Genomic DNA, 13,876 nt, shown 5'->3' with positions numbered 1-13,876 from the left:
GCTTGCCTTGGATACTGCAATAGCTAGTACATTTATCGTCAGAGCACTGGAGTCAAGTTTTTTTTTGTCTCTTTACAATGACAGAACAAAAATTATAAAAAGAGTCCAAGATATATGTTGCACATACACACGTACAGTCAGCCCCAGGCAACTCGGGTTCCACATTTATGGATTCAGCCCAACTGGCTGCACCTCCCTCTGCTCTGCCTTTACATAGTCTTCTCTTCCCTCTAGCTCTTTCTTATAAGGACACCCGTGATGGTCTTTAGGGTTTCTCAGACAATCCAAGCTAAGTGCCATCTCTCAAGATCCTTAATCACATCTTTTGCCACATAAGGATATAATATTAATATTCACAGACTCCGGGGATTAGGAAATGAATGTGTTGGAGGGATCTTTTTTTTTTTTTTTTTTCAGTCTACCACAGTACATTGACATCATATTAAAGCATATTTTAAAGAATTGTTTTTTAGTTTGGGCAAGATAAATGGAAGTGAGACTGAAATACTCTTTCCCAGGTGAGTTGAATCCATGGAATTATGGATACGGAGGGTTGTCTATACTAGAGCCATTTTATATGAGCATTCAAGGCTTTTGGTATTCTCAGGGGTCCTGGAACCCCAGCCCCTGCAGATAACCAAAGAATAACTGTATAAGAATGCTGTTTGTGTGGATTCCAATCAATACCTTTTTCCATGTTGAGCCATTTTTTTAGAATTTTATAAAATAATTATTAGTATAAAACTTGGTCAAAATAACAAGTCTTCAGGTACAGTCAGTTAATATTTTCTCACTGTTTTGCAATTGTTTATTACTATATTGATTTACTCCTTCATCAGACCCTATGAAAGCTAGTGATGTGACAAACTTATTGATCATGAATCTTGCAAAACCTTAGATCATTTCTAGGTCATGAATATGCATTCACTAAATGGCAGTAGAGAGAGAAGTAAAATATCAAGTGATTCAAATAACAAGAGCAATTTCACATTTTAACCATAGCCTCAGCTTTATCCAAGCAAATCAGAGTTGTATGTTATGTATAGCCATAATCAAAAGAAATGTTTCAACAAAAATGCGATGTGGGATTAGGGAAGAAAATGGATGAAGGTTAAGTTTATCCTATAGAAATATATTTATCCTAAAAATATAAACCAATCAATAATTCATAAGGACTAGCAGGTGATTTTGCATTCACATAAAGTAAGAACTGAAACGTATCCTAGATAGCTTCAATTTTTTTTAATATAACTGTTTTTATTCCCTGTAATTGTTACACTTAGCACAAATGACATTTAGAAAAGAAAAATTTGATCCTTCACAGATTTAGATGCTAGCAGCCTGAAATCGTGGGTTTATACAAGGCTGCACTCCCTTCAGAAGCACTGGGGGGAAATACATTCCCTGCTCCTTTTAGCTTCTGGTGGCTGTCAGCATTCCTTGGCTTGTGGCAGCTCTCCACTCCTTGTTGCAGTGTATCGATTTCTCTTTGCTGTGGCTTCTCTTATTGTAGAGCACAGCTCCCGGTGCACAGGTTTCAGTAGTTGTGACACACAGGGTCTAGAGCATACCTCTTTCTCAAAAAGACACTTGTGATGGTATTTAAGGTTTATGAGATAATCCTAGGTAAGTGCCTTCTCTCGAGATCCTTAATTTGATCATATCTTTTGCCACACGAGATATTGTTGACAGATTCCAGGATTTAAGAAGTGAATATGTCTTTGGGTGAACACTTTTTTGAGCCTGCCACAGTTACGATGACATTATATAGACATATATCTTAAAGAATTGCTTTTACATTTTCTGAAAATAAATGAAAGTGAGATCAAAATATCTTTTACCTTGGAGCCAATTAAGATTATTTTAGTATAAGATAGGTCATGGTCTTCTCCAAAAGCATTACTTTCTTGGTAAGCTAACTCTACATTACTATAAGTAGATATTTATGGTACTTGTGAATAAACAACAGTCTTTGTAGATACACATTACCAGGTATTACACAAAGCCAAGTCTTCAAAAATGAAGAAGAGAAACTAAATGAATTATCAAAGAAATTGCTGTTATCCACTTTTCAGTGGGTTCATTTTTTTACCCACAAGAAATATTCCTCAGTAAAGACCTTTCATTTGATTAAAAACAGACTCTAATAAACGTGGGTTAGGATCACAATGATAACCTATATTCAAGAACATGAATAAAAAGTGCTCTTGAAGAGAAAGGCTCACATGTGTTCACATTTGATACCGGGAAATAATTGTGTGCTGTTGGGGAGTGATTACTACCAGCTGTAGTAAGCAAGTACTCCACACAATAATATCTCATCCGTACAACTGCTTGGAAAATGTCTTTCCTTCTCTCTCTTTATCCTTCTCCCAAGAGTTTCATAAAATATGACCAAATCTTTCCCCTCTTACTGATCATTGACCTTTTTCAAATCCCTGTTTATGAAAAGAGAAAGACTTTGAATCTTGATGAACACCAAGAAGAAACACGAAATTTGCATGTTCTTCCCAAGAATAAGATGGGCAAGACCATGTCACTTTATCCTTTCTTCATATACTGTTATGACACATTTTCTATTGTTTCCAGTGGCACCAGCAAGTTTTTAATCTGAATGACCAAGAAAAATCACTAAAATATAAGAAAACAGTTCTGAGAAAAAGGAGTTCAGATCTCACTAATGCATCATTTATCTATAGACTCTTATCTTTGGAAATAATTTGAAACGCCGTCCTGACTATGCTTGAATTTCAGGGCAGCATATGCTGAATGACTCCTTCACCATAAATCACTTTCAGAAAGCCTTCTACCTCGACCCGTCTTACTTTATCTGAGCTCATCAGGGTTCTGGAGATAGATTTCTAGAGCATTAGGAAAGAATAGTGGGGAGAGGGTGGAGAAAATTTGAGAATATCTTGATTAATAAAACACGCCTGGGTTGCAGTTTTTCTGTTTTAAATTGTAATATCCCAATAATATTTTTGTTTTAAGAAAATGTTCCCAATTTAAACAAGTGAAAAAAAAAGACAAAGGGATATCATTGCCTTAATCTTTTTAACAGTAAAGGTAAGAGAAAGAAGATAGGAGATACTATTGGCGTGGACATTAGGACTTTTTTTTTTTAACCTGATACAGCTAAATGTAAATTAACCAAGGGAATAGAATTTGGCCAAAGCACTTACTGTGTCCTAAAGTATGGCTAGCAGAGCTGAGTAATTATGGAACATTTTGTCTTTAGAAAGAAGGCAGAGCTACATATAATCAGTTAATCAGCCAAGTAGAAAGTGTTCTCTTTGACTAGATATCACTTCTCTCTACCACTCAGGTATGGACTGATGCCCACATGAGTAAAAGGTCCCTTTGCAACATATACCTTAGCACTCAACACGCTGCATTTTAGGGACTGCCCGGGTGGTCCAGTGGTTAAGATTTTTACATTCTAATGCAGGGGAAGCAGGTTCAATCCCTTGTTGGGGAGCTAAGATCCCATGTGCCTCAAGGCCAAAACACCATAATGTAAACAACAGCAGCAATGTTGTAACAAATTCAGTAATAATTTAAAAAAAAAAACTAAATTTTAATTGACTGCCCTCCCCCATTATATGCCTACCTCAATAAGAAACTCTGTGACAAGCTGTGTTAGCCTATCTTATTAAAATCATAGACTAGAGCAAAGTATATAGAATTTATCTTAAGTAATAAGCATTTGTTGAATGAAAAAGGGAAGAAAAGCTATCCTATGAAGAGGGAAAAATAGACTCACACAATTAAAAGCACAGAGTCCTTCTGGTTGAGGCTGAGATCTGAAGACATATAAATTCATCCCCTGTTCATTATGGTCTACCCAGTTTCATGTCAACTATCAGTGTGTGCAGGCATAATCAGTCATGTTCGACTCTTTGTGATCCCATGGACTATAACCCGCTAGGCTCCTCTGTCCATGGGATTCTCCAGGAAAGAATGGGTTGCTATTTCCTTAATCTAATAATAAAAGAACAATTGTTCTGGGCCAGATGTATTACATATATTACCTCTGTAGCAACAATAACTTTAGAGAGGTTAAGTATTACTATCCTTACTTCAGGAATAAAAGAATTATACTCAGATATACTCCTGCCCTTAAACAGTCATTTTCAATTTTAAGCTCATTCACGTGCAGATCTTAAGCCGATGTTCTTACATTACACCACCCTGCCCTGTGTTTCCTTCACCCTTAGCAATGAAAAGGTTGATGAAAGCTGCTTTCATCTTATCTGTACATGGAACTGTACAGTACCACATTCATGCTACATGATGATAAAGTATGGCAAAGGATTAAGATCAAATGGTAGAAGCACAAGTGATCAGAGAGTAAATGACAGGGAGATTGCCCAAGACTGTGAAAGGAGAGATGGCAGAACAAACTGTGAGGACCAGCACTCTAAGCCTGGTCTCTTGCTGAGGCTTAGATAAGGCGACTTAATCTCAGAAAGGGATTTGAAATTAAAAAACGCTTACTCCTTGGAAGAAAAGTTAGGACCAACCTACATAGCATATTGAAAAGCAGAAACATTACTTTGCCAACAAAGGTCTGTCTAGTCAAGGCTATGGTTTTTCCTGTGGTCATGTATGGATGCGAGAGTTAGACTGTGAAGAAAGCTGAGCACCGAAGAATTGATGCTTTTGAACTGTGGTGTTGGAGAAGACTCTTGAGTGTTCCTTGGACTACAAGGAGATCCAACCAGTCCATTCTGAAGGAGATCAGCCCTGGGATTTCTTTGGAAGGAATGATGCTAAAGCTGAAACTCCAATACTTTGGCCACCTCATGCAAAGAGTTGACTCATTGGAAAAGACTCTAATGCTGGGAGGGATTGGGGGAAGGAGGGGAAGGGGATGATAGAAGATGAGATGGCTGGATGGCATCACCGACTTGATGGACGTGAGTTTGAGTGAACTCCAGGAGTTGGTGATGGACAGGGAGGCCTGGCGTGCAGCAATTCATGGGGTTGCAAAGAGTTGGACACGACTGAGCAACTGAACTGAACTGAAAACACTGGACCTCCAAGCAAAGTCAAAAATGTAATGTCCAAAAGTGCAGAGGGAACCCAGGTGATTTCTAACGCCAAGTCACCACAAAGACTACTGTGAAGAGCCCACAAGTAATGATGCATGTGGGCAGGAAAGGAGGCTCCTTCTGGAATATTCTGCTATGTATCAGAGCATATGAGGTTTTGCACAACCCTTCAGGAAAAGATGAGGAGGAATCTCCAATAAAGACAGAAACTGAATTTCAAGGCATATCAACAAAATGAGAGCTCAGAGTAAAGTTTAGTTAAATAAGTCTTTTTTTTTTTTTTTTTTTAACATAGAACGTTTCATGAATGTGTATGTCATCCTTGCTCAGGGTCCATGAGCAACACAAATCTTCTTTGTGTTGTTCCAGCTTTAGCATATGTGCAGCTGAAGCAAGCATTTGATATGTCTTGAAACAACATACCGTGTCATTTGTCACATTCTTGAGACTGCTGGGAAAAATTCATACCTGGTATACTTTGATGAGGCCATTTATCATTTTGATCATATTGTCCCTAACCTTTTCCTATTTGGAAAACAACAACAACAACAACTTTAGTTCCTTAGTTTCTTCCCATGGGAAAAATAAATATCTATCAAACATATTCATTTTCCACTCTTAAGATATTGTTTTGTCCAGTGGCTACCAGGCCTGACTAGCATTCATTATTACCTACAGTGAATAATTTTTAAGTGTATAGTCCTGTGTTCTATCCTTAGGAATCCCAATTCATTGGTTTCTTTCAAACCCCAAAATAATGGTAAAGCAAAGAACACTTAAATCCACAGTATAATCTGGCTGAAAAATGGGGGCTCCTGGAATTCTGATTCCATTGTTCACCAGTTGTTCTTAGTCACTTCAGTTGTGTCCAGCTTTTTGCAACCCTATGGACTGTAGCCTGCCAGGCTCCTCTGTCTATAGGATTCTTCAGGCAAGAACACTGGAACGGGCTGCCATGCCCTCCTCCAGGGATCTTCCTGACCCAGGGATTGGACCTGGGTCTTCTGCATTGCAGGCAGATTCTTCACCTCTGAGCCACCGGGGAAGCCCTGTTCATTGACTAAAGCAATACAATCCACATGTTTGGAAACTGCTTGAAAAAAAAAATCAGAAAAGAGGCAACAAACAGATCTATCAGTGATTCAGCATTTAAGTATAACTAAAAAAAATTTTTTAATCTAATGGAATTATTAAGAAACAAGATTATTTTATTAAAAAGTTACTTTCAGGGACTTCTCTGGTGGTCTTAGTGGTTAAGATTCTGTGCCTCCATTGCAGGGGGCATGGGTTCCATGCCTGATTTGGGAACCAAGATCCCACAGGGCATGCTGTGTGGCCACAAAAAATAAAGGCGGGGGGAGGGGAGAAAGGAAATTATTTTAAAAAAATGGAAATTGGTGATATACCTATTGAAGTCTGAAAGGAACTCAAACATCTACACTTTCACTGGCAATGAGGTCTGACAGCCAGGGAGTCCAAAGCGCTGATGGTACAAAAATAATCACCTGTTGCTAGGCAGGAGAAGCAACCAGGTGGGATACATCCTTCACAGAGGAAATCTGAACTGACTGTTGGCTTCCTATGGGATGGAAAGAAGGAGGTAAGCTGGCAGCAGGGAGGTTGAGAGAAGGAAATCTGAGCAGATTTCCTAGCCTTCTTCCATGTGGGAAAGGTAGGATTGGATTGGAAAGACTGTAAAACAGGAAGATTGACAAGAAAAGCATATGTGTTTAAGGCACATGTAAACTATTAGAATGCTACAGAAACACATAATAACTCCTCTGAAGTTACAGCTATGTCTAAATGGATATGAAATCAGGAGTTTCCTCAGGCACTATCATTCTACAAAATTTAAATGTCTAGTAAAATGCTCTTCTGCGAAAATAGTATTTTCAGGAAAATAAAGTTTTACATATAGAAGAAGCACAAGAATGAAGGACTATGCTACCAAATCCAAATTCTTAAGGCTTATTGAAATGAAAGGCTTCAGCTTTTTTGACATGTGTGATATCAAACTAAACAACAAAAAGTAATATTTACATTTATTCCTCCCCTTTCTTTCTGATCCTCTCTTCAGTGAGGTAAAGGAGAAAATAAAATATCCTAAAGTAAACATTTACAGACAGAAAACAATCCATAAATAGAGTACATAGATCAATAATCATCTGAATAGCTGAATGCATCTCATCAACTTGGAAATTAACTACAAACGATGTAGCTTATTTCAAATGCAGTCATCAATGCCATGCCTTGTTCTAAGTGTTGTATCTTCACTCCTCATTTCAATCAAGTAGTGTATTATTATCCTCGTGCTTCAAAATATGAAACTGATATTGAGAGATATAACTTTTTCAAATAAGGGGTAAGTGGTAAGTTTGAGGTTTGCTGCTAGGTATGGCCAAGATTTTTTTTTTAATATTTTAAAAAGGCATTTCTAAGAAGTTAAATATACATGTAACAAAACTCTCTCAAGCCTTCTCAGAGCATATTGATTCAAGGTAGGATAAAATATCAAGAAACTAGATTATCTCATTCCTAAGGCTAGAGCTGATAGAAGAAAGTGAAAGTGTTAGTCACTGAATCGTGTCCAGGTCTTTGTAGTCTGCCAGGCTTCTCTGTCCATGGGATTTCCTAGGCAAGAATACTGGAGTGGGTTGCCATTTGCTTCTCCAGGGGATCTTCCCAATGCAGGGATCAAACCCAGATCTCCTGCATTATGGGCAGATTCTTTACCATCTGAGTCACCAGGGAAGCCCCCAGAGTTGATTAATAATGGCAAATTAATAGGATGTTTGGAGGAGTGGGGAGAAAAGTAAAAGACACTGATAAAACAAGAAAGAGACTGTTAGTTTACTTTCTTTAGGTTGCAAGTGACAGAAAAGTTAAACTCGATTAAGCAAAAATGATATTTTGGTTTATGACTTACCTACCTGTGAACCCCAGTCATGGGGACTCCAGGGACTCAAACCTGAAGCTAGAACTCAGTTTCTTCCCATCTTCATTTTCTGCTCCCAGGTGGCAACCTCCATCTAAAGTTATATTTTTTAAAGATCTCAATTAAAACAGAAATGAAAAGTACACAGTTTGTTTTTGCCCATCCCTCCAAAATTATTCTCAGTAATTGTTCCTAATTCTAGTTGGCGCTAGGTATAGATAGGAAAGAATACAGAGGCCAAAGGGGGAGAGATTGTGGGGTAAGGCCGGATAGATCCTGACCTGAAATATGCAGACTGATATTGCACAAGGGTTGGTTCCCTTAAAAAATTCAGGGTATCACAAAAGAAGAAAGGAAATAATTGACACAGAGAGGGGACTTGAGGAAAAAATGAGAGCTATGTATGAAGACAAAAAAAATCTATTTTAAAAAATGTAAAACACAAAAGTCCAACTGAACTTCTATTATTATTTAAAGCCAAACAGCTTCACATAATTTAAAATGATTGCATACCTTGAGTTTTCCAAATCAACAGGAAGGCAGAAATGATACAAAGTTGAAAAGGTTGGCATCTATACATTGTTGACTATGCGCCAGGCATAGTAACATCACAACTCTATGAAAAATTTCCATGACAATCTCCATTTTATAGTAAAGATAACATAAGGTACAGAGCAATTTCCCAACGCGTTTCAATAACTTGCACAATTTAACAACGGAGAAGAATGGTGATTCAAACTCAGTGTGAGACACGACACTTTCATGTTAAACATGGTTTACTGTATAAAATAGTTTAAATATATTGCCACTGAATATTCTTAAAAATATAACTGATGTTCATCTAAATTCTAAACAGATCTTGGTTTATCGCAGAATTTGACAGTATAATCTGTATGAGAGTTTACCATAGACTCAAATACAGTTTGTGGTTATTCCTCCTGCTCAATTCTTTGGATTTTGATAAAATCCTTGCGAATCTACTATGTGCTGGGCATTTTACTACATACTCAGGATATCAGGCTTGCAACCTACATTTCCATTGCATTCTCAAGCAAGTCTGGCGCGCAGTCTTTATTCAAAGCTTAATATCTACAATGACTCTATGAGCTTGCCATTAAATATCTAATCTAAAATATTCAAATAATTGCAGTAACCATATCCTTACTTATGACTGCTGATCAGGAAATAATAGAATTAGCAGTAATAACAGAGAACTCATTTTCATGCAAATAAAATATTGGATGTCAATATATATTTTGTCCTTTCAATTTGGTGAGTATCCATCCATCAGTTACTTAGCAGAGATTGGCAAGCATTTTTACTGGGCGTTATTAAACAATTCTCTGAATTTTTATGTTCATAGTTAAGTGTCTACTCATGCAGTGTAGAAGCCAATGACAGCAGAAATACTTCACAAATGTCTTTTTTACAACTGAAGAACACTTCTTACGCAACTTAATAACAAATTCTACTTAATACAGTAATTTGCATATTTTCCTTTCTTTTGGACTTGTCTGAAACTGATTTATAGATGATGTCTTTATATATATATATATATATATTTAATCTATTACTTTTAAAATAAGAAATCAGATAGACCTGATTGAAAACACTAAGTTGTAAAGAAAAAATTGGCAAAAGTAGTTTTCTGTGATTTGAGTATTTAAAAAGTATGCCGGTATATGGCAGGTTCTTTGGGGGAGGGGTGGGAGGAAGGAAGGGAGCTTCTGCTGAGATTTATTTCACTCTAAATTTCCTTTCACTTTCTTCTGTCTCTGATGTCTAGTCTATGTCCTACCCAAGGACATTTTCTTTTGAAGTTGAATAACAATGTCATTATCACTTTCATGTTTTTGTTTTCATGCTGAAAACATCTTAGTTTCATAATCAAACCTCTATGAGCCTAGTGGCTCAAAAATTATGTCTTTTGCTTCATAGAAAGACTTTACTCCAGGTGAAACCTTTACCCTCAGTTTGATAGATCTACTAATCCTAGAGAAAGATAAATTGCTCCAGGCTTCCTATGAATAAATATTGACTCCAGTGAACACATCCACTCACCAAATGGAACACAGTGAGTCTAACTTCCCAACTCAGTATTCCTGGGTTTAAATCCTGTTTTATTACAATTTTAGTCCTTTCTGATTGCTATAGCAAAGTTCTACAGAATGAGTAGCTTATAATAGTAGAAATTTATTCCTCACAGTTCTGGAGGCTAGGAGTCAAAGATCAGGGTGCCAACATGACCAGGTTCTCATGGAAAAGCCCTCTTCCCTGTTGCAGACTACCAACTTTTCACTGTATCTCACATAGTGGGGTGAGCACTCTGGGGTCTATTTAATAAGCAAAGAATCCCATTCATGAGAGCACCACCCTCGTGACAAAATTAGCTCCCAAAAATGCTACCTCCTAATACAATTACCTTGGGTGTTAAGTTTTCATGAATTTAGGGGAGACACAAAAATTCAGACCATATCAGTCGCTTAATAGCTGTGTCACCTAGGGATTTTACTTCACATTTCTAATCCTTAAGATTCTTATCCAGATGCTGACCTCATGGGATACCCCATGTGTCACACATTCTACTTAGCACATTGCCTAGTATAAAGGAGATATTCAATAAATTTTGTGTAATATTATGGCTGTTCTTAGTGTCAATAATTGTGTGATGTCTGTAGCTTACAACAAGAGGATTTTTTTAAAAAATTACATGGATCAGCAAAGAACAGATAGGATTTCCAAAATGGAAAATTGATTGTTGTGAGGAGGGAGAGGTGTTAAACAAAATAAACAAGAAACATCAGTAGAGGCATGAGGCTAGAAAATAGCAGCTAATCTTCTAGGGCTGAAACATAAAATACTCATTCCATTAGTGTTGGAAAGAAGACTGGAAACGCATTTTCCCCTCTGGCCTGAACTGGTGGTGCTCAAGGAAGCCTTGGTTTCTCTAAACGTATTATGGATACAATGCAGTGACCTCAGGCTTGGGACGGCAAATGACAGGATAAAACTCTGGTCTTGTTGCTTATTTTCATGCAACCTGGGGGGAAATAAAACACTTAACTTGTCCGAGTCTCAGTTTTTAACAATAAAATGAGAAAGATACTACTTTGCACAGCCACTCTTATGATTCAAAGTAATGAAAATATTGCTAACAACAAAGCCTACCTTTGAATGAGTGCCAGGCATGTACTAATGTCCTTACATTCATATATCATTAATCCCCCTTTGCTCTTCCAAGATAATGAATGATGAATAGTCATCATACCAGACTGCATATGGATCCAGGGCCTGACACAGAAGCTACCCATAAAGTGTTACCAGTGTAAATTGGTTTGGGAATCACCAGACTTGACACTTGGCATCAACTCATTTGATGAGAATAGAAGTGTGTGGACACCTAAAGAAAAGTCAGCTAGTCATGAGCTTTCATTAACTGTGGGCTTCAGCCAGTGTGATTAATAGAGGAAATGGACAGCATCATTTAATTTGGAAGTTCTATTAAGGGGAGATTAAGTAGTACATATCTATTCTTTTTTAAAGTATATTTCAAGCTCTTATATTAATTTGAAAGAGGATACCGTATTTTCTCAGATCATTCTTCTGTGACATAAATACACTGCAACAGGAGCTTCCCTGGTGCTCTAGTGGTTAGCAATCCACCTGCCAATGCATCCCTGGTCTGGGAGGATCCCACATGCCTCAAAGCAGCTAGGTCTGTGAACCACAGCTACTGAGCCCACACTCTAGAGCCTGAGAGCCACAACTATAGAAGTCCAAGCATCCTGGAGCCCATGCTCCCCAACAAGAGAAGCCACTGCGATGAGAAGCCTGCCCATGGCAACAAAGAGTAGACCTTGCTCACTGCAACTAGAGAAAGCCTATGCAGCAATGAAGACCCAGAACAGCCATATATAAATAAATCTTTTAAATTAATTTCAACATATTTAATTCTATGGAAGGGAGAAAATTTGTGGCCATATACCAAAAAATCATTTAGGGACTTCCCTGGTGGTCCCTGGGTTGGGAAGTTCCCCTGGAGAAGGGAATGGCAGCCCACTCCAATATTCTTGCTTGGCGAATTCCATGAAGAGAGGAGCCTGGCAGGCTACATGATGAGGTTGCAAAGAGTCAGACATGACTGCGTGACTAACACTTCACTGGTGGTCCAGTGGTTAAGAATCTGCACTTCCACTGCAGGAAGCATGGGTCTGAGCCTGGTTGCCCTGGTCAAGGAAGTTCTACATGCCACAGTGCAGCCAAAAATAAAAGAGAGAGAATATCCTTTTCCAGCAATGAAAAATTGTGGAATTACAAGATAGAAATGTCTTCAGTTCAGTCACTCAGTCATGTCTGACTCTATAACCCCATGGACTACAACATGCCAGGCTTCTCTATCACCATCTTCCAGAGCTTGCTCAAACTCATGTCCATTGAATCAGTGATGCCATCCAACCATCTTATCCTCTGTCATCCCCTTCTCCTCTTGCCTCCAATTTTTCCCAGCATCAGGGTCTTTTCTAATGAGTCAGTTCTTTGCATCAGGTGGCCAAAGTATTGGAGCTTCAGCTTCAGCATCAGTCCTTCCAATGAATATTCAGGACTGATTTCCTTGAGGTTTGACTGGTTTTAGCTCCTTTCAGTCCAACGGATGCTCAAGAGTCTTCTCCAACACCACAGTTCAAAAGCATCAATTCTTCGGTGCTCAGCTTTCTTATAGTCCAACTCTCACATCCATACATGACTACTGGAAAAATCCTGGTTTTGACTAGATGGACCTTACTCCCTCAAAAAGGACAGAGTTAAATATTCCTAAACTCAATGTAAATATGAATTAGTATTTATCAAGAAGTCTTGATCACCCATGTATTCTTGTTTTCTTGCTGTTTCATGTAGAATCTTTCTCCATATTGACATTCAAGTATATTCCTTGGGATTAAAGTTCTTAGACAAAGAAATTGAGTGAGATCTCAGAATTCCCTAACATTGCTATGGGTTGTAGAGTCCAGCTGTTTTGTTTAGCTGTGAATAAGCTCTATTTGTCCAGTTATTGCAGAAGTGACCAGTTTGTTTGTCAATCAGTGTTGTGTGCAAGAAGTGGCATTGCTTCAACTTGAACACAGTGAGAAATACTTTTATTCCTGCCATGTACATGGCCTACAACATGTCCACTGGCCTTTAAGCATGTCTTTGCACTTACCAGAAGGAAAAAGAAAGTTAAAAATATGCATCGGATACCCACCAAGTGTTAGGCATCAGCCTAAGCTTCTTGTATTTTAAAATGTTCTCTTTAAAATAATGCATTTCTGACAGGTAATGAAATAAATAATCCGAACAATATTCATTTTGTAAATTGACTGGTATGTGGTCACGATGAAAAGAAAATAAGTATTTCTTTCGTTTGGCGTAGCAACGCAGATTCGAATTACAGAGCTCTGTGATTATTCAGTAACGTAGAGATTTTTCAGCACTAACAGGTCAGACAACACGCACAAAAAATCTCAGAGCCCCTTCTCTCTCTAGTTTACTTTTGTCATCAGGATTGCTGCTGCTGCTACTGCTGCTAAGTCGCCTCAGTCGTGTCCGACTCTGTGCAACCCCATTGACGGCAGCCCACCAGGCTTCCCCGTCCCTGGGATTCTCCAGGCAAGAACACTGGAGTGGGTTGCCATTTCCTTCTCCAATCTTTGTACAATTCAGGTTCTGGTGTCAGAAGAGAACTCAACAAATAAGCCTGGGCTCCATGTTTATCTGTGAACTAGTCATTGTGGCAGGAGGAATGGAAATGATTAGGGTCATATCAATGAAGATCCACCCCTGAAAGTAGGAGTAGATTAATACTGTCCTAATCTCATGGCATCTACAGAGTGTACAAAGGGTGGGTTAA

General features: G+C 38.2%; 1 non-coding gene across 1 annotated transcript; it reads right to left on the bottom strand.

Annotated features, from left to right (window-relative positions):
* Nucleotides 1-5,339: 5,339 nt before the first annotated feature.
* On the bottom strand, nt 5,340-5,449 carry LOC112579269. Its single transcript, XR_003103767.1, has one exon. It is a non-coding gene; the product is annotated as a U6 spliceosomal RNA (small nuclear RNA).
* Between the last annotated feature and the right edge of the window lie 8,427 nt (nt 5,450-13,876).

This window comes from Bubalus bubalis, chromosome 15 (genome assembly GCF_019923935.1).
Source record: "Bubalus bubalis isolate 160015118507 breed Murrah chromosome 15, NDDB_SH_1, whole genome shotgun sequence".
Classification (NCBI taxonomy): Eukaryota; Metazoa; Chordata; class Mammalia; order Artiodactyla; family Bovidae; genus Bubalus; species Bubalus bubalis.
Note: the sequence above shows the minus strand (reverse complement) of the source record. Positions and strands in the feature narration are given on the sequence as shown.